Source organism: Dermacentor albipictus, chromosome 9 (genome assembly GCF_038994185.2).
Source record: "Dermacentor albipictus isolate Rhodes 1998 colony chromosome 9, USDA_Dalb.pri_finalv2, whole genome shotgun sequence".
NCBI classification, from domain to species: domain Eukaryota; kingdom Metazoa; phylum Arthropoda; class Arachnida; order Ixodida; family Ixodidae; genus Dermacentor; species Dermacentor albipictus.
The window spans coordinates 82755919-82781959 of NC_091829.1; the positions used below are offsets into that span (position 1 = coordinate 82755919).

The 26041-nt window shown below is 47.9% G+C and overlaps 1 protein-coding gene across 4 annotated transcripts in view; it reads left to right on the top strand.

Moving 5' to 3' along the window:
• The first annotated feature begins 7372 nt into the window (after nucleotides 1–7372).
• The window catches only part of LOC135915002 (endothelin-converting enzyme 2-like), a 392210-nt gene continuing 373541 nt past the window's right edge, over nucleotides 7373–26041 (top strand). For 3 of the 4 annotated variants that reach the window (XM_070524854.1, XM_070524851.1, XM_070524853.1), the window contains exons 1-2: nucleotides 7373–7641; nucleotides 8263–8455. The gene's annotated coding sequence lies outside the window, so the exon portion shown is untranslated. The remainder of the gene's footprint in view (nucleotides 7642–8262; nucleotides 8456–26041) is intronic. The other variant, XM_070524852.1, reaches the window with a different exon arrangement.

Consider the following 26041-nt stretch of genomic DNA (forward strand, 5'->3'; position numbering starts at 1 on the left):
TGTACCCTCAGTGGTGCCCTGGAATAGGGGCGTCGACCCTGCGCAGATGGGGAATAAGACCGTGAAGACGGCCGACCACATCTGCCACCGCTAATTTCTAATAAATTAGAGCAAATAAAGTTCTTCCTCCTCCTCCTCCTCCCGCAAGCGCCGTGCTGGCGACGGGTTCGGTATCAGAGGCCGTAATGCTGGCATCCTGAGGCGTGGCCGTCGACCTCCACGAAGTTTGAATGAGGCTTCTCGGAGTGGCTGCCGCCTCCCACAGTAGTCCCGGGCGCTTCAGCAGTAATACCCATTCGAAGGGAGACCAGCAACGTCACGTAAGACAGTCCCCGGAGCCCCTCGTCACATGAGCAAGACACTGAATGGAAGTGGCGTTCGAACCCTTCGCTATGCCTAATCGGCTAGGATTCGCTGCCAGATAATCGACGACGACCCGCAAACAGGTATCCAAGCCAGGCGGATTGTACGGCTGATGCTCAGGTGCCGGCACCTAAGGGATCGTCGGGAGTACCGACCATGAAGGAGTTGCCACCAGGCTCCAACTTCGAGGCAACACAAGCCCTTGACAGAAAGCAAAAGTATTCCAGCTGTGTAGCGACACCGCAAGAGAGGCCAAGGTGGTCAGCCTGCTGTGACGAGTGAGGGCTGGGATTAACGTGGTCAGCAAGGAGAACGCTACAAGTAACTGTTAGCTTTGTTTGGGATTTCATTAGAATATCTGGCAGTATTTTTTACAGGTGTGCATGCTGATCGAGCGTTGGTAGCTTTCGTTTTGTTTCTATTTTTTTTCATGTGATTAAATCACGTCTGCGGTGCAGCTCAGCGTCCTTCATTTTCATCTCCAGAACGCACGCCCCCTAGATCGGTGACACAAGCACTCAGCAAAGTGAGGCGTACAATTCATGCATTTGGCTGTGGTGTTTGGCTGCTGAGCACGAGGTCGCGGGATCGAATCCCGGCCACGGCGGCCGCATTTCGATGGGGGCGAAATGCGAAAACACCCGTGTACTTAGATTTAGGTGCACGTTAAAGAACCCCAGGTGGTTTAAATTTCCGGAGTCCTCCACTACGGCGTGCCTCATAATCAGAAAGTGGTTTTGGCACGTAAAACCCCATGATCTAATTCATGCATTCATTGGAATCCTGCATACAGCGTACAGAAACACGGCGTCTAGTTGAGTGTCATAAAAAAACATGTGATCATCTAAATTGCTCATGCCCTCGTAAGCAAGCAAAAATTGCAATGGCTTATACTCCCGTAAGGTTGAGGCTACAAGCGCTCGCAAAAGTGAGGCGAACAGTGCATACATTCATTAAAATCATCCATACAGAACACCCACCACAGAACAGCATACGTTTCAATACGCTGTCGACAGCATGTGTTTAGAAAAAGTTTATTTCGACAAGAGACGATACGAACACTGAGTCATAATCACGGCACAATTCCACCCGGACAATAACATGTAAGAAACGAAACACAGCGCGTTGTCAACGTAAGTAATGTCCGAGTCCTCACGCACCAACATATAAACATGTACACCCACGCAACGGCACAGTTACACATAAAGTAAATGCCACATGTACAAAATAATTTTCAATATATGCAGTGTACACAATGGTTATATACAATGATGATGTGATAGAACACTTTACACAATTTTGAAGTGATGTGCACGAGATGTGTATATACAAAAATGATCATGTATACGAGAAGACACACACACAGAAATCACGGGCACCTGCATTCTATGTGCATTAAATGAAAATTCTGATTGGCAGGCTACAAGAACCAGGCTGGACGAAAATTCAGCCATACGCGTCCATCAGCCACCGACAGGAAGCGACATGACCACTGTCGAAGGAACTCTTCTTCTCCAAGGAAGAACAACTCCTCCGACAGAAACGACAGTAGCTCAGAGTAGAGCCTCCCCATAAGTGGAAACAGAGCGCGGTGATGACGTCCCATGGCAACTGCCTCGCACCGGTTACGCCATAGACAGAAGGCCCCCGCAGCAATTAAAAGTCACCCGAAGCGGCCACGTGAGCAGCGACCAGATGTAATGAAGCGGTTAACTCCAAGGCCACGAAATCAAGTATGCACGGCTTTCCAAAATATCCTGGCCACGACGCATTGCAGCAGTACATGTTTATTGGATTCTTGAAGGGGGCAATTGGGACACTGCGAAGATGGGACAACGCCCCACCGCTCAAACCTGTCCCGAGTTGGAAGCACTTGCCACCCTAGACGCCACATGAAGTCGCGTAGGTGGCCAGGCAAAAATGACGCCGTTATCGCATCCCACGACACATTATTGGAAAGTGCGAGGCGCGCTGGGGGAACTAGAGGAAGCAGTAAGGCTGACATAGTATCTACTACGCGGTTTTGGAGAATGTCTACATCAAGACATACCTGTTGTATGTGGCGATAAAATGCCACGGCCGTACAGTAGAATGTAGGTGCGTTTAACACTTGTGGGCCGCGATTTAAGTGTACGCCCGGTAACATGTAGCGAATTTTCGTGCCAAGGAAATAGCAAGCGAGTTCACGCGCTGGACACTGATCATGCTGTAACAGACGGAACAGAAATAGCAGAGCAAGCAGCCGGCAGCGGACAGACACGGATGGAAAGGCGAACCCACCGTGAGAGCGTGGATGCCCAAGGGCCGCGCGACAGACTAGTTCTGTACGGCCCGACCAGAAGAAGGCACCAAGAAGGGATTGCAAGGACCTAGTAACCCGTAATGGTGGCTGTACGACGTGACAGACGTACCTCACTCGGCCGCAAAATACAGGCTGCGCTAAGTACCTTCTTTCTGATAGGGGTAAATCATAACCTTGAACATCTTCAATATTTCGCCTTACATCTTCAAGAATTGAGAGCCACACAGAGTCTGATATGCCATTAGAGGTGTAGTCAAGGCCTAAAATGCGAAGAGAATTGCTCTTTTGAAGACGGAAAAGGGGACTTAGGCGTGTCTGTGTTGAACCAATGAACAAATAACGACATTTTGAAAAATTTAGCGCAGCACCTGAAATATTTCTGTACTCAGTGAAAATTTGAAGGCTACGGATTAAGCTATCTTCATTCCTGAGATATAATGTGATGTCATCGGCGAAGGCTGTCACTTTCACAACACCACTACCAGGCAGTGGGAGACCGCATACGTAAGGGTCTCTCACTATTGAGCGCAGAAATGGTTCAAGGCTGAGCACAAAAAGTACTGGGGATAGAGGGCACCCTTGACGAACGCCACGAGTAACGGGAAACAGTGCACTTTCTCGACCATCAAGGAACAATTTACTTCTGATATTTGAATAGGTATTCCTAATAAGTTCAACACAATTTGACGAGAAGCCGAACGAGGTTAGTACATTAAAAATGTAGTTATGTTCAAGGCGATCGAATGCCTTTTCTTGATCCAGTGAAACTAAGAGACCACGTGCCGACCTGGTCAGCGTGTATGTCATTATGTCACGAGTAAAGAACGAAAGACTGTGTATCTCTCTGCCAGGGACTGAGCATGCCTGATGGTGTCCTATTAGGGAAGGCATCAGGCTTCTCAAGCGCCGGGTGAGAACAGCTGTGAAGGTTTTGTAGTCAACGTTGAGAAGCGTGATTGGCCTCCATTCCTCTGGACGAACTAATGACGGATCGTTCCTAAGTATCAGCACAATACGACCGTCCCGAAAACTAAACGGGAAATTAAAGTTCTCAAAGCATTGGCTGATAACCGATACGAAAGTGGCACCAATATCTTCCCAGAACGTTAGATAAAACTCCACGGGTAACCCGTCTGGCCCTGGGGCCGAGCCACGCTTCATAGAACATAATGTTGCTTTCACTTCCTCGGCTGATGGTCGTGCGCAAAGATGGTTAGCTACCTCAGGTGGAACCTGATGCAGCCCACTAAGCAAAGTATGAAGTCCTTGAGAGCCAGAATTTATTTGGATGGTTGTATGCGCCATGTTTTCAAAATGCGTTACAAATAGCGAATAATCACGTGTGGGAGGTGGTGTAACAGGAAGTGCTCTTGCGGCCGCAGAACCGAATGCATTCGGCTGTCTCAAAAGCGAGTTTCTTGAAAAGCGCACACGGATTACGTCTGCATCGCCGAGCAGCAGCTGACAAAGACGACGCCTCGATGAGGCGTTGGAAACGCCTCCGTAGCTCACGCTGCCAGGATCGCATCAACAGAGTCAGTTGATTGACCCGAAGGGCGATGCGGAGCTTCATGGCAGTATCCGCCAGTTCCTCTGACATACGTCGTCTGAGTGCACGTCCTTCAACTGAACAGTGTAGACGCCACTGCACCTTGAGCGCATCCCATGACTCTCGGTCAGATCTAGAAACAGAGGCGCCCAAAACTCGTGACAAACAAGAGCGCGAGCGCGCGTCATGTAGAACGCGCATGTGCAGACGCCAGGGTTTTACTGATGAGGAAGCAAGGAAACGAAATTCAAGTATAACTGGTTTGTGATCGGAAATATAAACAGGGGATGAACGTAACGTTGTCACATCAGACTGGGAGACATACTGAGCTAAACTGCTTGCACATAGGCACGGTGTAACCTGCTTGACGACGCACCGCGTCACCAAGTCCAGGCAAATAAAGAACCATGAAAATGTTGATATGTATCTAGGAACGAAAAATGCTGGACGAGGCGACGCAACTCTCGTGCGTTCCAATCAGGGCGACCCCAGCCCGGGCCGTGCACATCTGCTCGCGTGTCTAAGACGCAGTTAAAATCCCCAACGAGCACGACGTGACGGCCGTCAAGGAAATACACGTCCAGGTCCCGGAAAAAATCATTGGACTTAATGGCCTGCGCGGGTCCATATATGCACAAAATCCGTAACCTAAGTGAAGATAGTACACAATCAAGTGCCAATATTCGCCCAGTCCCATCATAAAAGACATGAGGATCTCGCAAGAGAGCTCTGTTGAAAATAATAATACCAACTCCGCTAGATCGTGATGTAGCGAAGAAGAAACAGTCTAGGTTAAAAGTGCGTTTGAAAGTAAGGGCATGTCGAATGGTGAAAAAATTTGTTTCTTGTAAACACAGTATGTCACACTGTTTTGCGCGGGCCACGCTGATAATTTCGGCTTGTTTTACAGGACTTCGAAACCCTTGTGCATTTAATGAAATTATCTTCAAGGTGTCAGCCATAATTAATTAAATGTATCACCAAACTGACCTGGTCATGTTGTTCAAGTCGGTGCCCCGGGAACAAGTCCAGGAGTTAAGCAGTCCACGCGTCACTTCTTCGACCCTCTCGAAGAAGTCCGAGGTTTTTTGGGCCACTGTAACTCGGCACGGCGATCGGGGCCGCCGTCCGAGCCAGAGGCTGACGCATGAGCGCGCTTTACGTCTCGTGGGGCCGCCATTTCTAGGTCGAGTTCATCCAGGCTTCGCGACAGTCCAACGCTGCTATCAACTCCGAGGATGAAGCTGTTTTCTGATGAGGATGATGTCGGTAGCGGTAGGACGGCGGGATTGATTCCATCGTCGCCGACAACCTCGGCAGCCGGGGGCCCACCCAGATGCAATGGCTGCGCCGCTGTAGGAGATGCAACTGAGGCGGATGAAGCCGCAGCAGACTTCGTGGGTACATCGACTGCAGCAATCGCAGGGTCAGGCGCTTTACCCGCGTTCAAAACTTTGCTGGGATCAGGAGGAGTGATGGTAGCAGCCGAAGTGGAGGCGCTTTCGGCCACAACACGCGTGTCCTTCGCTGCTTGGGAAGCCAGCGAACATGGCGTGTTGCGATCCGCCACGTCACGGTCTTCTTTTTCAGTAGAGGAGACCGGGGAACATGACGCGCTGGGACTTCTCGAGCTGCATGCCTCTTTTTCATTTCTTGACGCTAGTTCTTGCGGTGTGAGTGCAATTTCTTTGGTTATGGCCTCACGCGCAGTTGCAACCGCAGCAGACGCCGGCGGTAAGGAGGGAAAGGCTCCAGTAGCAGCGTCTGAGTATGAACGCCGCACAGGGCACGCGACCGTAGGGTGACTATCCCCGCAACGCCGACAAGGACGGTCACACCCGTCGCTTTCCTGGCCATGGACGCCACAACGGCCACAGACCGCTGTGGTGCACTGTGCACGGTAGTGGTCGCTGGAACCGCACCGACGACACACGCGTTGCAAGCCGCGGTAGTCAAACGTCACACGATGATCAGAGACTCGCAGATAATTTGGGACCGGGGTTGTGGCACTCATTTCCATACGCAAGAAGCGTGTGCCCGTGAGCACGCCACGTCGTCCGCTCATGAGACCAGCATTGACAGGCAGAACCTTGCCGTATGGTGATAGTGCCTGGACGAGGACTTCGTTCGGAACGAAGGACGGCATAAAGAGGCAGGTTACGTTGGTTACCTGCGGGCCAACGGGAACGACGGGACAACGCTCGCTACCAATGACAAGGCAGCCAGCGTCGGTGATTAGAGTCATGGAAGCCATGCTCTTGACGGTGACTTGGAAGTTGAGGCCTCCCATGTGCTGAAGGCAGTAGACCTCAGAGAGGCCAACTATTGAGGACGTCACCTCGTGGACGGTCTCGGGACCATTCCCTGTAGGGACAACATCGAAGACGTGGGCCTTCGAGGGAGTCCATGACGCTGTAGGTGCCATGGCGTGAGAGGTGGACGTCCCCGACGTGGAACACGCAGGGGCGTCGGTAGAAACGCTTGTTGTTGTTGTTGTTGTAGCCTGTGGCACGTGTGGCTCCTACCCACGATGGGGGATTGGCCAACAAATGGATGGATTATTCCAAAATATTTTATAGCATAAATTTCCTATTATCTATGGGAATAGCATTTAATAGGGTTGAATAACCGGCTAAAATAAAATCAGGAAGGTGCTGTTGAATGAGAAATAATTAATTTAAAAGTAATAATAGAAAATGGAACTGGTCCATGCTCCTTCTTCTTCTTCTTCTTCTTCTGCTGCTGCTGCTGCTGCTGCTACGGTTAGTTTTACGCATGCAACGTAAACGCGATGCCAAACGTCTGTTGTGTGTGCGAAGCCTTAGCGGAGCGTCAAAAACGAGCCATACAAACCGAACCAGTGGGTGGACAGTGAGGCTACTTTTGTTACTGCCAATAAAGCGTCGCCATGACACAGCCAAAGGAAAATCAGTACCTTTTGCAAATGGGCCTTCAACTCTTAAACCTACATAGCAATAAAATGATGCAGTTATGCGTAGAAATAAAGTGTGCGTTTGGCTAATTTCTTTCTCGGCGTCACACATATTTATTTATTCGCTTCATTGGTTGCGCCAAGGGGTGGCGCTTTCGTTCTTGTCGCTTGTGCTGGCGTTCTATCCGTTTGCTCCTTCCGCTTTCTGTGCCAAGTGGGCGTTTTTTTTTCTCTTATGATCCGCAGTTAAAAATTCTCTTTCTGTGCCCGCGAACGTTTCGACGATGTCGGAAAAACTTAGGAAATGGTACAAGGCGTGCTTTGCTGCTGAGTGGTGTGGAAACTTCGCGACGAACACACTGGCAAATTGTTTGCCGTTTGCCACCGAACGAGAGGCAAGCACACTTTTTTTAACAGTCGTTCTGAAGAAACAAAATCTATCCACATCAAAACAGCTATAGGATGAAACGAAATATATTCCGCGACTGCTTTGTAGTGAGTATCTTTTTCTTTGTCACGGGGCATTTTTCTGCGACGTTGTAAGCAACTGAAGCAACTTGTTGGAAGGTGCTCATGAGCCGATTGGTGCTGGCTGACACGCACACGGAAATTTGTCTTCGCATTAGGTTAGCGGTTGTTCATTTTTGCCCCTCGAGTAGAAAACTTGCAATTCATATTTTCCGAACGTATTTGAATGATTGCTGCACAAATTGCTTACTCTGAAAAGCATTCCGGTGACCAACTTTTTGTTTGCTGTCGTGACATTAACACCTTCGAATTATCATGAACACTGCAGAACCAAAAAAACAAAACAAAACTAGCTTGAGTTACATGCGGATCAATTGAGGTGCGCTTCACTTTGCAAACTTTGCCGAGAAGGACTGATATATTTTCATCGCCTTTATGCATACTCTCAACTTTAGGAGTGGGTTCAATGGGGCTCGTTGGTTAATCTTTAGATTAAAAACAGGAACATCGCAACACAGGACAGAGCGTCGTCCTGTGCTCTTTACTAGCTCGTCTCGTGTCGCGCTGTTCTTGTTCTTATTCTCAACTTTAGTCTCCCGTTTAGATGTTATTTAATCATGACCACGGGGTATATTGTCCATTTTTCAGATGTGTCATAAAGCAAAGCTATGCTAAATAGTGAATCTTGGAGAAGCTAGCCTGAGACCAGAGCCAGTAGCACGGCTACCGCCTCTCCTTCGGACCACTTCCCAAAACGTCTACGCCGACCCTGCTAAAAGAAGACTGCTGCGGTTGGCTCTGTTGACTGTTCGAATGTGATAGCAGTCCCTGATCGACCAAGGTAAGGAAAAAAAGTTATTATTGCTTGCGGTGCTGCTGTAGTTTATTATTTTCGCACAGAAACCAGTTGACAGGGCCTGGCACAACTGCCGTGAGCATGGCGAGCGCTGCGAGGTCGATCCAAATAGGTCGCGAAGCTTCGGGCGAAAAGCGGTTCAGTACAGATTGTCACCGACATCAGCATGGGGGGTTATGGGAGCAGCGATTGAAGCGCGACTATGTTTGGAGGAACAAACATTGGGAAAGAAAAACGCGTTTTTAATTCAAATGAGAAACAGTTAGATTCATTCAACGAAAATAAAATTCCTAGACAATTGTATACATTCTTGACGAGTTAAGAAAATACAAGTTTAATTTTATTATTATTAATAAATGCATTGCTTTTAAGCGCCCTTCGCTACAAGGGGCGTTGGCGCCACTATCACTCGCAATGCAACGCACGTCTTGAAATGGGCAGAAAGGCGCACTCGTATCACTTGTTGAAATACGCCCCCCTCACAGTTTGTGCTTTCTTGCTTGTCAAAGTTTGTCTGAATTTGGTGACGTGGGTAGCTTCATTGCTTCTTAATCTGTTCAGTCAAAAGTTGAGTTACGACCACCAGATAATTGTGTAGTTGTTTTCGTGCGACCGCGCTGGCCGACGGGCTTGGCATCCAACAATAGGATCAGCACTCTACACCTAAAGCTTTCGTCCGCCTCCAAAGAAAGTATGTTCTGTGCAGGGATGCGATTTCGACAACCGTACGGCTGGCCTCTTCCTGCATCGCTTTCCACGCTGAAAGCTCGAAACGCCCATCCAGTCGAATGGCAGGGCATTTGAATATATAGCTCCAAAGGAAGAACAACAAAACAAATTTCGCGCCTTCGAAGACAAAAGGACGTCACTTCTGCTTTTAACGGACATGGCGTCACATTATTTTTTCTTCCGCCGGAAGTGTTCCCACCACATACAGATGGCGCTAAGCCACATGGACCGCCGATGCACCGCCATGTTTTGAACGTATGGGCTCCTATGAAAGCTTCGCTACCAGGTACATTTACTTTGAGCGCTGTCTTGCCCACGTCTTCCGCGGCGGTGCCGGCTGCCATGTGACGTTACGCAGCAAAATTCGGTCCCCATGCGAGAAGAAACCGCGCGATTGTCAGTTTCTTTTTATCGCTTGCTCGTCTGCGGTGTGCGATGTTCCCGATTATTGGCTAAACTAAAAAAAGTCGAACGTATTTTGCGGACAATGCGCGAATTCACAGTCGTAAAAAGCTGAGCCTCGCTTGATGCTGCGGCATACGATCCGGCGATGCCAGTTGCCACGCGCTGCCATGTTGTCGCTAAGATTGGTTGCCGCTCTGTAGCAAAACTTACTTGAGTTACAAAAACGAGTGACTACACAGAAAATCCGAAAATACCGAGTTGCCCAACGGCTTTGAAACAATGGATGTTAGTTTTCCTTTTATGGTCATTTATTAGCAGAAAACCACAGGAGAAATTTAGAGCGCTTAGTAATTTTAGTGGTATAAAGTTCTTCATTTCATCGTGAATAATATTCGTGAATGCCGTGAATTGGTCATTAGCATGGCTTAGTTCTAATACTGAATACCCGTCGGCATTGTTATAATAGCGGCACACACCCACGTAATCTCCGAATGAGAAATTAGAAGACCGAGGTTTTGCTGTGTGCTTTATTCTCCTGCTAATAAACATCGCGAATTGTAGTGAAATATGAAGCTGGGGATGATATTTATCTGGCGTACCAAGGGGAAAGTTGCCTCAGGACACATTCACAGCCTCTGCGTTACTAAGGCATAGGGCCAGTGCATTGCCACAAGAGTTGAGGATAATGTTGATCTTACACAGAGATGTAAAATATATAAAATCAAGTAACGAGTAGCGCTTGGCATATAAGTAAAAGGACCAGGTTGAAAATTCACCAATTTACCAGGAAATGACAGGCGTAATAGAATCACCTGCTGTGAGTTTTTTTATGGTTAGCATGGGCAGATATAATGTTCTCAAATTTGCTAGGATAGTCACGTACATCTCAATATTCATATCAGGCACAACATAGAAATTACCTAACAGTCTATTACTACCAGCACCAAAACTACCTGCCCATGCACATTCTGTAGCACATTCTAAATCAGCGTGCGTGCCCAACAGATCTGAATGAATGATTCATCACAATCTGAACCTCCCCGTTCTTTGATTTTGGGGGAGAAGCATCGAGGTCTCGTCGGAAAACCTGACAAGAGGGTGGTCAGTATCAATTAGATGGTATTTCTGGGCCCAAACGGGTCTCTGTTGAGGCAACAATGGGAAAGAAGGATGAAATGACGTTGGAGAAAAATTCGTTAACCTTTGTGTGTAATCCACGAATATTCTGATAGCAAACTCTGGCATCACTGATCCTTCTTTTCATCTTGCTGAGCACATGTTCAGTAACATTGTATCATAATATTCTCCTCTGAATTGCTTGAAGAAGCCAGAACGCAGCCACAGTGAAGGATTCCTTAGACGCTGATAGCAGTCCTCATTAACAGAAACATGAAATGGCGCGTAGGAATCGTACTTGGTATTGATAGTTCCTAGAGTCCTATCTCAAGTAACAAGGTACACAATGTACACATCTAGCGGTATTTCACACTTCTCAATAACGCCATGCAACCGAACTTAGGTGCGCACACATGCAAACATCGTGGCACACCAACCACAAATATAGCGCTTGAGAATTGTGACAGCCCGCCAGCCAATGTACAACGGCACGTATACCCGGTATACCATCATCTAGGGCCGGAAGGGATGTAGAGTAATCCCATTAGGATAATTTTTGTCTCAGCTCAATGTACGGAGCACCTACAGTATTCACATCAAGTACTCATTACTGGAAACGGTTGTCACATCACTGCAAAGTAGCTAAGTGTCATCATTCAAATACTGACAAGAGCCAACATGAGAAGTGCCATCGCCTTTACGAACAAGGGAATCAGGGACCCCGACTGGTCAAGTAGCAGCCACGGATTGTGGGTAGAAATTCGCCATGGAAACACGTATAGAGTTGCGCACATGGTTGTTGCTTATTAAACTGTGCGTCCCAATCATTTATCTTCTTTAAAGAGACTGTGATCAGGCAATAGACCAGCTGAATGGGCAACCACACTACCTGAATTCAGGCAGTCGTAGCTCGACAGTAACCTCTTTTTTCTGCAATGAAGAGATTTCATCTTTGTGGATCTTTAGTTTCTTCACATTCCGCTTAAATGAGTACGTTCGTTGCGGTAACTTCGTGGTTGTAATTAATGCCCAAACTAGATACCTTCGTTACAATGTCGATTTCACGCTCTCCGTTCTCACTATTACTTGATAAGGTACTCTGAATCATTCGGTCTGATTTTGTTACTTGTTCAAGTAACGTTTTGTTCTACCTAGGCTGGCTTGTTTTCATCACCGTGAGTAGCTCCAAGCTCGAAACGCAATGAGGGAGTTTGGTTACCCGTATATATCTCTCGCATGCTTTTTGCGCAACACTTGATGCAACCTTAACGGCAGCTGCTCAGGCTGCTTCTCTTTCGCGTCTTTTACAAACGATTCATCCACAATCCGTTATTCCTCGATTGCTGTCAACTATTTCTGAAGCCATCCTTTGAGTTGTTCTGCCGTGAGTCCCAAACCTGATTCTTACTTGGGCCAGCTCAATGACATTCATAATGAACGCCGGTTCGAGTCCTGGCCGTGCCTTTACTATCCTTTGTTTACAGCTGGCTTAGTCCAGTAACGGACACCATTTGCAACGAATTTGTTCGCGTCTGACTTAAAAAGCCGGGCTGTTGCCTCGGTGCCAGGAAGAAACGAAGCCAGCTGCGAATTAACATACACAACACACTCTGTATATTGAAAAAAACACTTAAAAGATAACGAGCAGAAGGATGGCAATAACTTACCAGACCTGAATGCCAGCTCACTGATGTTATAACAGCAAACTTACTTTGCAACACTGTGCGTGAACCCGACAGCGCGAGGTTCAACACGCAGCTTTTGAGCTCGGCGCACTCTAAAAGAATGCTAAATGAACAGTCCCAGTTCTGCTCGAAAAAAATGGCTTAGCTAAGGTTAAGCCCAGGATGCGAAGCATACTAGCCTTTATTTTAGTTGTTGAACTACTGTTTAGCCTGGTGAACTGCTGTTGCTTGGCTATATTTGGGTCGGCTAGACGAAGAAACAACTCATGCAGGCGAGCGCATGAGCTGAGACCCGGCTATCAGGGGCGTAGCCAGGGGGGGGGGGGGCTTATGGGGCTTCAGCCCCCCCCGAAATTTTTTCGTGCTGTCATGTGCCGCCGACCAAAACAACTCCCGGCGCCAGAAATCATGCTCGATTTTGTCTAGAATGTCCTTAATTCACGCTCTAAAAGACATTTGAGCGCGAACATTGCTAAATCGGGCTGGATTTCTGGGCAACGTCCATGCATCAGGAGTCACATATCGTAACGCAAAGAGACCGACCGGGCACAAAATTTCAAGGGCGTTTTGAAGGCGAGCGGGCTCGTCTCGGCATCTCGCGGAGGACGCGGAATCTACGGAGCGCTTGGATTTCGATTCTGAAACGTTGTGGGTAAAAAGTTCTCATAACATTTTGATGCGAAAGGTCCATTGACATTTTCAAAGTCGTGCTTTAGATTTTCAATTCCGGAACATTTTGGGTTTAATGCTGTTGTAAACATTTGACGCCAAAGGTGCATCGACTTTTCTAAAGTCGTACATCGGGCTATAAAACGAGACAAGCCAAATCAACATACTATCAGACAAGTTGACAAAGCACGCAGCGAGGTCCGATGAGACAAAGCGTTGTGGTGATTCATTTGTGCCGTCAGGTCACAGAAAAGAATATACACATTTTTTTCACCTGCGCCAAAGCATCCATGTCAAGACACTAAAGCCTCCATTATAACTAAGTTCTTATTTATTCTTCTACCTAGGCTTTCATTCGCGAGGATATATTGAGCCTCTTTCTCATTTCTTTTCATTTTTTTTTGTTCTCGCATTCCGCGGGCTGCCGATCAAGCCAGAGCGCATGCGTTTTTCTCGTGCTGCATCGGTAACCGCGCGGCGCACTTGGCTGCGCGTTTGTTTTTCTCTGGCCGACTGCATTTTCACCTGACAGAGCTTTGGACGCTTTCTGGCTAGCAGACGAGAAAAAGAAACAATGCATAGTCGTTCGCCGCCAGCACTGCGGGGACTCGATGGATTGCAACGCGTTTGCTTGAGCGCAACCTCTCCGGAAAATTTTGTCTCGCCGTTGTAGGATACCGAGCAGTACGCGTATGGTTTTCTGTGGACCAAGCGTCACACGTTTTCTTCGATATTCCTTTGGTAGCCACACTAGGTGCCCAAAGTAGGCATTCGATTGTAGCCAACATGCTTTCCTTTGCGTTATTCTATTTCGCCGCCACCCGCCCACACACACACAAAAAAAGAAGACATTGTTGCGGCGCAGCGAATTTTCGCATGGGGAAAGTTCGATTTTGTTACTTCTTTTGCGGAAAGTAATGGGCAACGGGACGCTTCAGTTGCCGGATACTACTTTATTATTGCGATGGTAGCTCTATGAAGACTCCAGGCGCATTCCTGTCGTTGCCCTCATGTTCCTTATAAATAAAGGCCTAGGGCGATAACATCGTGACCGCGCGCCGCATGCTTTATGTGCGACTGAAAGCGTGCTGGGGGGGGGGGGGGAGCGGAGAGGTTGAGCCGACGATGGTGGCTGAGTCTTGTGTGCACAAGGGAGAAAAGCGGGGAGGAAGCGCGCCGTCTTCCGTAGCACGCGATACATTTTGGGAGTGGAGGGAAGGGGGGGGGGTGCTGTGATCTGTGAATCTGTGGTTGCGCAACCTATTTATTTGTCTTTTTTGACGCATTATATATAGTGACTTTTTCTTAGGTACGTAGATTTATTGGTGACTTATGCGTATATTTAAATATCTTGTTGCGAGGTTTTGTGCATATGCGCAGTGAACATTGTTTCCAGTGACAATTTTTCGCCCTGTATCAAGCTGTATCTTCACATCTGTATATTCCATTGTATCTTCGCATTTCTAATGTACGAAGGCGAGTCAAATGAAAGTGAGACAACCCGCCCCGCGCAATAATGGTTCGGTTCATTATTTTCGAGGCATGCGCGTAGCACATACGCATCTCATTTATAAGTGACATGCAGAGGTGAGGTTAAATTAATGTTCTTTTATGCTCTCATACACGGGGTTGAACATGGTTGCGTGACATAATGGACACTTCAAAAGTTGAACAGCTTGGTGTCGTGAGGTTTTTGACAAATGAAGATGTTTCCCAAAAAGAAATTATTCGCCGTATGGCTGCCGTATGCGTTGAACGTTGCGTTTCATTGGCGCCTAAGAAGCGTTATAGCAAACTGTTCAAAGAAGCACATGAAAGTTACAAAGACGATCCGCGGCCGGACCAAAGCCACCGTGCAATCACCCCCAACACAATTGAAAAGGCCGTGGTTGCTCAGTGGCTAGGTTGTTAGGCTGCTGAGCACGACGTCGCGGGATCGAATCCCGGTCACGGCGGCTGCATTTCGATGGAGGCGAAAACACTCGTGTACTTAGATTTAAGTGCACGTCAAAGAACCCCAGATGAGGGTGACGACTTTTTGTCTGCAATTGTGACCGGGGATGACTCATGGTGCCGCTACTACTAGCCTGAGACACTACGGCAAATCTTACAGTGTAAACATTTGAATTCAGCACTCCCAAGGAAAACAAAGGCCGTCATTTATGCCGGAAAAGCGTTGACTTCCTTTTAGATCGTTAGGGGCCACTATTGATCAAATTTTCTAAACCTGGAGAGACTCTAAATCGTTTCAGATATTGTGAAAGATCGGATCGGCTGCGTGTCGCAATTACGAACAAACGACGTGGAAAATTGAGCATTGGGGACATCTTGCTTCACGACATTGCCCGTTCCCACGTCGCTGTTGTGGTTAATACAAAACTGGCAAAGTTCAAGTGGGAAACGCTGCAACATCCCTCATGCAGCCCAGACCTGTTGCCTTGCGTCTTCCACATTTGGTGAAATTTGAAGAAACTGCTCAAGGGAACCAGATTCGTGTCGGAAGATGACGTTTAGTCATTTACAGATTTTTTAGGCAGCAACCCAAGGAGTTTTATGAGACGGGAATTACGCGACTCGTTAGTAGAACAAGTGTCCAAATACTCATGGTGACTACTTTTAAATAAAGTACCCCGTTTGTCATATATTCGCATTGGCTCACTTTCATTTGACTTGCCCTCGTATATGTTGCAGAACTCCTGCTTTTTATACGTGCCCTCTGTTGCGACTATAATTTCGGAGCAAGTACTCGCAATGCACAACCGTTGACAGCTGCTCCTGCGCAATACATTCTAACAAAGGAAAGCATCATTGAGATTTTCCCCTGGTCGTTGCATATGTAAAAAAATGCAAACAAGGTTGTTCAATGATATATATATATATATATATATATATATATATATATATATATATATATATATATATATATATATATATATATATATATATATATATATATATATATATATCAGGCCGAGCTACACAATGAGCCCCCCCCGAACGAAATTTCTGGCTACGCCACTGCCGGCTATGTAGCTACGCAGCCGCAAGCGAGCGTACGAGTTGAGCCTCCGCTTTTGCAGCTGTTATGACGTCATATGGTAGCTACGCGGCCGCGCGCGGCACAGCAAGGAAGAGCGTGGTTGTGCGGCTAGTTTGCTTCGGATAATAGAAGCAACTTAATAACAAACATAGCAAACTTAAAAGAGAATAGACCCTCATAAGAGACGCGCAGCAATGAACAATGACTCATACCCTCAATGGTAGCTAGGCGGCCGCGCTCGGCGCAGCAAGCAAGAGCGTGGTTGTGCGGCTAGTATGCTTCGCATAATAAGGAATGAAAGTTCACCGGTTTTATATTTCTGCTGCAAAAAGGTCGGGAGGAAGAAGGTGGAGCACCCACGATCGCAGACGCTCGAGGACGCTCGAGTCCTGCAGCGGTCTGCTTGTCGAAACGCCGCCCGCTTCGTCTCACAATCTGAGAGACGCGACAGGTCGTCGGGGAGGCACGTTGATCGACGTGGAAGGGTTCTTGGGCCGGGGTCCAGACGCCCGTCAAATCCGCGCCTCCGCCCAGCCCGGGCCGCCTTCCTCGCATGGTTCGTGTCACGTAGTTGTCGGGAGGCGACATGCCATTGAGAAGAGTAGAGCCGACTGCGTAGAGGCGTCGTGAGTCCGGGCCCAAGCACCCGACAAGTTCCAGCCTCAACGCTCTAGCCATCTTTCCGGCTCCGAACCCAGGCATTCCTGTGTCCAGGCATTCACCTACATTTCTTTTTCTCTAAACCGAAGCTTTCGTTACCTCTGCCTTCGACCTTCCCACTGCAGCTGTTGCTGCCGCCGCCACCGCCATCGCTGTCGAAGTCCTCGTCTGGCACACCACGTCAGGCAATGGTTCAGAGCGTGTGTGTGCATGACTGGAGCAGGACAGCGACGACAGGCAACGCGATAATTTAGTTTGAACCTTTTCAGGGCGTTGAATGTGCACAATGACCTCTACAACTTTCTACACGTTACCACATGATTCCTTTGATAGATATAATTGCCTGTGGCTCCTCGCAAAAGCATTGAAGAAATTTCTACGCTGACCAATCTACTACTGTGCAAGTCCAGAGGGAAGCTAGATAAAATTGTAGAGAGGCGTGGAGAATGCAGAAAATGTGTAGAACAGGCGGAGTCGCGAAACGAGTGAATAACAGCCTTGCCACTCTTCGCTCGCTGTGCCCGTACAAGAAGGAGGATAGGGGAAAGGTGACGCGAGAAGGTAAGAAAATGCTAGTGGCAAATGGTATGAGTTTAAGTTCTAGGTAAGATACGTTGCGTTTCTGCTACTTCTGAAAAGTAATGCCATGCACATTTCTCTAGCGGACAAATTACGCAGCGCGTGCACAAACACAGCCGTAATAAAGCAGAATTAAGGAGCATAAAACAGACGTAGGCTCTAGGTGACACAACGGCAGTGATCACACATCAAATCAACACTTCTGTGCCCGCCGCAGTAGCTTTGCGGCTATGGCAATACGGTCACTGGTCCGCTCCCCACTGCTGCCGCCGCATTTCGCTGGGGCAAAATAAAGAACTCTCGTGCACTTTGATTTAGCCTTTGCGGGCACGGTAAATAATATGCCGGGGTCTAAATTATTCCCGAACCTGCAACTACGGCGTGCTTCATAATCGGATTGTGGTTTTGCCACTTTCAGCCCCATAATTCAACAAAAGTTTAATATGTCTGCTTATGATGTATCGTGCACAACAAAGCCTCAAGTCGAACACCTCCCCCTGTGTTCTCTGTGTACTACGCAGACAAACAGCAGTCGCACACGCAAAGTAACATTTAAGATTAACTCACCGCTCTCGTGATGGACTAAACGTTGAAAAATTAACCATTCGATGCCAACGTCACCGCTAATTATCTTCAATCAAAGCAAACAGCACGGAGAGCAACCCTTGCATCCATTCCAACAGTGCGTGCGATTGGCATAATTTTGTCCTCATTCGAGTCACCCCTGTACTTCTGTTACTGGATATTATAGAAAGAATTTATGTTGTAGAAAATCCGACGTTGGCGTCGCCTATCTGCGTTGTACGTCGCTTTGGTAAAAACAAAGTAAAACAACTCTCGAACCACGCATACCCGACCACTCCTCAACCACCAAAGTTGCTCATACTTTGTGTTTCATTCTTTACAAAGCTATTCCTCAAACTTTTCAAAACGGCAGCTGTAAAGGGGGGTTTATACGACCTGTAGATCAGCAGTAACCAACGTACCACCAGCAGGTAGGACGCAGCGAGAGAGCGAACTGTGCATGAGCCACGCGATGGCTGCGGGGCTTTTTAGCCAGCCGATCTTCTTCGTCACCATCACCCCCGGAATTGAGGAGTAGCCATCCTGGCGGCCTAGGAAGAGGAGAGCGTACTGTAATACGGCTTCAGTCAGTCAATGTGCTCTGTCTCTGGCCCCCGGCGACGCAGATCGGGAAACGGCGATACGGGTTCGACCACGTAATTATCTGAGGATGGTGGCGCAACCACGCGGTAGGGTCTGTAGTACTTCGGGAGGAGCTCGGACGAAAGGCCAGGAGCAACAACAGGTGGTGCCCAAAGCCAATCGAGTGAGTGATGGGGAAGGGGTGGCGGCACTGTTGAGCAGACATCAAAAAACGGGCCAGTCGTCGTCATTTCTCGGCATACTGAGTGACCGTAGAAACTGGTGAATATTCAGCAGCGTCCGGCCGGTACGGGAGAACCGTATCTATGGTGCTGGCGGGATGACGACCGTAAAGCAGAAGAAATGGTGAAAATCCCGTAGTGGGGCTTGAGAGGCATTGTTATAGGCGTATGTGATGAATGGAAGGACAAGATCCCAGTTGGAGTGGTCAGACCCCACATACATTGATAGCATATCACCAAGATTTCTGTTGCATCGTGCTGTTAAACCAGTGGTCGGTGGATGATAAGCTGTAGTAGTGCGGTGAATAATTTGGCATTCAGATAGGAGTGACTGCAGGACGTCCGAGAGGAATACGCGACCCCGATCACTCCGCAGTTCACGAGGTGCGCCATGGCAGAGAACAAAGTTGTTTAGAATGAATGAGGTGACGTCTTTTGCTGATGTGGCAGGCAAGGCGGTGGTTTCAGCTTATCGTGTCAAATGATCAACGACGACAACAATCCATCGGTTGCCAGCGCTAGTAGATGGAAGAGGCTAGTCTAAATCAATGCCGACATGGTCGAATGGCTGAGCTGGGCAGGGAAGTATCTGGAGAGATGCAGTGGAGAAATGCGAGACACATGACGATCCATGGATCTCTTCGTTGCTCCGAGACCATGTCCGAGATGTCAAGTTGTGAGATATCATGTCTGTAAGTAGAAGTACTCCTGTCTGAAGAAGCTGGTAAGCGCGAGCAGACAGAGTCTGAGCAGTCAGAGTATCTGCTTCCAGAGCTATAAACAACGCGGATACCATATTCCTGGATTTTTAGGGCCCACTGAGCGAGGCGGCCCGACGGGGCTTTGAGGTTACACAACAAGCAAAGAGCACGATGATCCGTCACTACATCAAAGGGCCAATCGTACAGATATCGGCGAAATTTCTGAAGAGTCCATACGATAGCCAGGCACTCTTTTTCTGTTACTGATTAGTAATTGGCCTCAGGTTTTGCGAGGGCACGAATGGCCTAAGCGACAACGTATTCGACCACGTGTTCTTATGTTGTGCGAGCACAGCACCAAGGCCGACACCACTGGTGTCAGTGTGACTTCCTGTAGGTGCGCTTCGATCAAAATGGCGCAAGATCGGCGGAGAGGTGAGTAGGCGACGAAGAGTCCTAAAGGCATCAACGGAGGCCTCCGACCAAGCCGAAAATTCATTGTCGCCTTGTAGGAGTTGGTTTAGCGGTGCGATCACAGTAGCGAAATTGCGAACGAAACTTCGAGAATAGAAGCATAGCCCAATGAAGCTGCGTAGTGCTTTCGAGTTAGTGGGCTTTGGGAATTCAGATACGGTGCGAAGTTTAGCGGGATCAGGAAGAATGCCTTCTCTGGAGACAACATGGCCTAGTATAGTCAGTTTTGGAACTGCAAATATAGTTTTTTTAAGTTAAGCTGGAGACTAGCATTCTGGAGACAGGTGAACACTTGATGTAAACGGCGAAGACGGGTCTGAAAATCTGGGGAAAAGACGACAACGTCGTCGAGGTAGCAGAGACAAGTATGCCACTTCAGACCCCGAAGAATGCCGTCCATCATGCGTCACAAGGTGGCGGGCACGTGGCACATACCGAATGGCATTGCAGTGCATTCATATACAAGCCGTCTGGTGTTACAAACGTGCTTTTTGAACAGTAAGCGTCAGCCATGGGCACCTGCCAGTACCCACAATGGAGATCTAAAGAGGAAACAAACTCCGCTGCTCGTGAACAGTCAAGGGCGTCGTCGATACGTGGCAACGGGTATACATCATTTCGGGTAATCTTGTTAAGCCTTCGATAATCAATGCAAAATCTATGGTGCCGTCTTCTTTTTTAACTAGAACAACTGGTGATGCCCAGGGACTACTAGAAAGCTGGATGACACCGCATTTGAGCATACCCTTCACTTAGACATTTATAATGCCTCTTTCAGTCACCGATACTCGGTAGGGACGGTGCCAAATGGGCGCATGGCTCCCAGTGTCGATAGTGTGCGAAACAGTCGCTGTGCTGCCGAGTGATATTGCTTGGCAGTCAAAAGAAGGAGAGAAGCCTTCAAACAAGTGAAGAAGTTCGTCACGCTGCGTAGTTGTAAGGTCACTAGCAAAGCTGGTGTAAAAGAACGCGGCAGTGACTAAGGAGAACACCTTGATCTGTGGCAGCAGCGACGTATTATCCGGGGAAACAGCCAAGCTCGACATTGACGTCGCCTGAGGAGGAGATTGGCGGCTGGCTATGTGTTGTTTGCGTAGTTCGTCGAAGCTTTGACAGAGACCGACGAGTTCAGAGACTATCGCCGGGTTTTTCGCCACCAGCATCTGGAAGGCATTGTGTTCAATGCCTTTTAAGATAGCGCGAATCTTCTCCGCATCAGCCATTGGGACGTGAACGCAGTTACAGAGGTCGAGAACATGTTTCATGTAACTGGTAAATGTCTCCTCGTACTGTTGCGCACAGCCACGCAAATTATGCTTGGCACGAAGCTTGCGAACAGCGGCACGCCTGAATACCTCCGTCACGTTAGTTTTGAAGACCGTCCATATCGAGAGATCACGTTCATGGTTGCGGTGCCACACGCTGGTGACACGGCTCAAATAAAATGACACGTAATTCAGTTTTTTGGTGTAGCCCCAGTGGTTGTGGATGCTCACCCGGTTGTTTTCAGCGAGCCAGTCTTCGACGTCATGGTCTTCGGTACCGCTGAAGATTGGTGGGTCGCGCTGACCAACGGGCCGGGGTAGACCACGGTAGACACCGGGGAAGCGCATTGTGGTTGCGGTGGTCCCTCTTCCTGCATAATGAAGACAGGCTGCAGTGTCCGAATGCGAAGTTCCAGAATTCGTGTTGAACCCAGCACCTCCACCATTTGAAAAGGGGGTTTTATTTGGGTTGTATATCAGTAGCGACCAGCGCAGCACCAGCAGGTAAGGCACAGCAGGAGAGTGAACTGGGTATGACCCACGCGATGGGGACGGGGCTTTTTAGCATGCTGATCTTCGTCACACAGACCACAAGAAATGTCATGAAAAAAAAACTCACTCAAAGCTCACATTGTTTATGTGAGGTCTTCTCAGACTGAATTATTAAAGGTGACGAACAATAACAGGAGATCGACCCACGCAAGAGGCCCCGTTTCTACTAGAAAACTTGCCTTCGTGCATAGCATCCGCAGCCAAGGTTTCCCGGTAAACGTTACCTTTACATATGCCGCAGTTGCCGAGAAACATAAAATGCAGTAAGGAGTCTTTGAACGCCGTCGCATTTCACTCTTAAAGGAGAAGCTTAAGCTTCCTCCAAATATTCAGCTTCGCACGCAAAGGTCCGCATTGATGAAACTCGCATGTGTCCTTGATTATCAGTGCATCGCAATTTCGCGCACATCTTAAGAACGCCTAATAGGAATAAATATTGCAAAAATTATTGTTTTAAAGACATTATCTATTGTAGTTTTTGTTTAACACATTTGATCGCCGCTCTCGACGGCACTGAAATAATGTGAAAAATTTGTATGAAAGTTGCCGAGTGCATCAGAACATCTACGTTGGCCATGCAGCATAACAATTGTGCACCTTTTGAACAATTAGCCTGCTCCATTGGCGATGCACAGTGCGGATAATATTGGGAACTTTTCTAAGCAAATGTAGTCGGCAAGTGTGCAGTTCACATACCTGGCCATATAACTACACTCGAGCAGCTGTACATAAGTCTCCCTTGCCATCAAATAAATGTATCAATCAGCTCTTGCGCGATCACGGTTTCGATATTAGGAACAAAATTTCATCAAAGGGATCCCTCGCCATATACTGCAAGACTTGCGGATGTAAACCAGCCCTTGACAGCGTCATCATCACAGGATGCAGTTACAACGTAGCGACAAGCGAGATCGTTGCGGCAGACGCCATTCGAAAATGCGCCAAGGCGGGTGGGATCCACATGTTTACCAGGCAAGGAACATGACTGTTTTAGGCGGTCTCAACGGGTTCAGTGAAATGTAAACGTTCTTGCACATTGAAGTGACTTGTGAACGTTCTGAGTTATAAAGAGCATCAAACGCAAGCGCTGTTTTAGGATGTAGACATAATCAAAATTTCGACTGCCTTCAACCCTTATGCACCCCGAAATTTTGAGGGAAGTCATTTCGGTCCCCAGTGCCTTGCATTTACTACACTCACATAGGAGTAACTCGTCCTTAGAAGTTGCGGTCTGTGTGTATGTGTCCCTCTTCGTTTGCGCTGCGTGATGCATTGCACTTTTCATGGGCAACTTTACCTTGAGTAACGCGCACTCCTAATACGTTTGAAAAACTATGCCGTGGTCATAAGCATAAATTTTCTGCCGCCTATAGCGGGAACTGTACACTGCGAAGTATTCTTTACAAGTAGTATTAGGTAAGTGGTAAGTGATTTAATCCTTTTGTGCTGGCCACGAAGCGTCAAAGGTAAGTAATATAAGAACAGGAGCGGCCACTAGGGTGCCCCCCAGTGGTCGCATATCCGAGTGTCAGCCATTCAAACGAGGAAAGGACAAAACTGAGGCGTTCACAGCAGCAGTGGGGCGGGGGCGGGGGGTAATAATTTGATCAGCTCTGGAATAATTTCGACCAGCTAGGCTGCAGACAAAAAAAAAACGTACGCGCAGTGCACTGAGCGATTTAGTACTGGACGAAGGGGTGCCGGTAGCAGGAGCGTTGTCTTGGCTCGCTATCAACACGTCTAGCGAACCCCTGCCCAACCCACGGTCGCTGTGGAGAACGCATGCGAGGTAGCGAGATGCATGCTCCATACCGGCCATGCTCTTATCAGGCGAGCCGCCTCAGCGCTGCACCTTGAATAGTTAGCCACTATGCATATTGGCACGTGTACTTGTTTATCTTTATGCGTTAACCGCTGTTTCACTAGCTAACAAATATTAGCCCGAATTGTTTTCAACTTATTCGAATTTTATCATTGATTCTATCTGTTGTGTATGCTCCCGCCAAATCTTGTGCAATATGATCGCAGGCGAGGGACGAAGTGTGAAGTGGTTTCTGCGGCAGTCCGGCGCCAGCGATTGCGGTGCAACTTTCGACGACTGATCTCTGAAAGCCAACGCTCTCTACCCGCAGATGAGGTTCCGACCATCGTCGACTGATTTCGCCGCTATCGTTGTGCACTGAGTGTAGCTTACTTTTGTTTGGTCAGGATCGCGTAAGAAAATATCACCGCGCCTTGCAGTCAGTGTAGATTGTTCAACCGCGAAGCTGTGCTAGTTACACCGACTGTTACAGCATGTAATTCAAACGTCGTGAGAAGTTTATCCCCTTCAGACACGAATCTCGTTCGACTGTGGATAAATGGGTTAAATATGCATAACTTTATGCCAAGGTGCTGAGGACTCCATAGAAAGCAAGTCAAGGCGGGATGAGAATGACCCGGTGCATTTTGTAGACAGCCACGGATTATTACCTAGTCATAACTTATTCATTTATAGTACAGTTAGCCATGCTACGTTTCTTCATTAAAAATATTGAATCACCCGCTCGAATTACAAGCACAGGTTAGTTATTGCATGAATCCATTGCAGCGAGAGAAAAAATTATTTCCCAATTACTACCGAAACGCCTCAGTTCAAATTTTCCCACAATCACGCTAGTTTCTTCACCAAAGCGGTCGTCTGAAGCAATAAATTTCACCCAGAAGTGAAATTGGCGTACTTTAGGAAAGGAAAATGTTCAATTTACTCAGAGGTTAATGTCCGTTGTCTGTGCCTTGCAACCGTAGCACAGTAATGGCAAAAGTTAGTCCCGTTCACGAAGGTCTACTCCGTGACTGAAGATACAATGTTGTAAATCTTTTGTTTCACCATTCTTTCACCTCATTTTCGTTTTGGCGTGCTTCGCGTAGTGACCATGCTTTGAGAGTGTTTTCTTCTCTCCCAGCGTCCCTTTTCCTTTTATGCGTGAGCCGTCTGTCTAGGTTTTGCAGTGTTTCTTTTTTTTTCGCGTCGAAGTTGGTCCATCACTTTATTGCGCCCCAGTAATGAGTGCAAAGTTTGGCGGATTGGTTGGCTTTGTTTGACGAGTGACCTGGCCGACGGTACATCTTGCGCCATCAAGAAGTGCCTGCATCCACGCAGTCCTAGTTTCGCGTTTCAATCGCTGAGTACACTTCGTTGGCCGCAAACCACCAGCATCGCATTTGTTTCATTCGTGGCAGGGTGGAAGGAATCGTCGATAAATCCGATGCCGCTTGGCTTCATCGCTGAAAATGCACGGTGTGTCAGTCGTATAAGATTCAGGTAGAAAATTGCATTCTCACAGGGGGATCAGGCGTCACTCCAACCCTTCTCCCCTTGTTGAGCTTTTCTTTTTTTCTCTCGCTAGGTCCCGTGACCGCTTTTTAGCGAAGTCCGATAAGGACGGAACAGGGGCCGCGTAAAACAGCTTCGCTGTAAAAGTTAAATTATTCACAGTTTAGCTGCTGCGTTCTTGCCCATCACTACTACGTGAAAATATAATAGTTATACGAGGCCGATTATGGGCTAATAATAGGCTAACAATCGCTCGCCACTAACGAGTTGCTAACTACTACAGTTGGCCACTAATTCCAGCGCCGCCACTGCGGGCGACATAAAACGCGTAAGGTCTCTTTCACATGATGCTCCTTTCATCGCACCGGAAGTGCCACTTCGGTCGCACTTCCGGATCGATGAAATTCGAAGTGGCAAGTGTCGATCCTCGCCCCTCCCATCTGTGCGACTGCGACCAGCCGCTTTTCGTCGAAATTGCGCCAAGTGCCGCGAGAGCTATTTGGCGGTTTGTTTTTGCGAAATGCCGTCTATCGGCGGTCAGTAAGCCTGGAACAGTGTGACTAATTGCGTGGCGCCATGGATTGCGCAATCGGCACCTACATTCCGCAGCGAGACGCCAACGAGGCCGACGAAAACTGGTACGTCGAGTTTTTCTTTTTTTTTTTTCGTGCTCGTTCCCAAGCTACGTTGCTAATGACGCGACACTTTACGGAGTGAGCTATTGTGAGCTGTTTGCAATGGCTGTTTCCGTTGGCGATGTTTGTTGGGCACACCATTGCCGCCGGTTTCCGTCGGAGATATCTCGTGCAGTGAGCACAAAAACCACGGTTATCGGTTCCGCTTCAGAAAGTTCTCGCAAGAATGTCTGAATTTGAGATTCGTGTAAATGACATAAATTCGCACAGCTAGTGGTGGCATGAAGAATGCGCTCGTGATTATAGAAAGCGAAAAGCGACTTCACAAAAGTTGTTACGTAACCATAATCCCAAAAA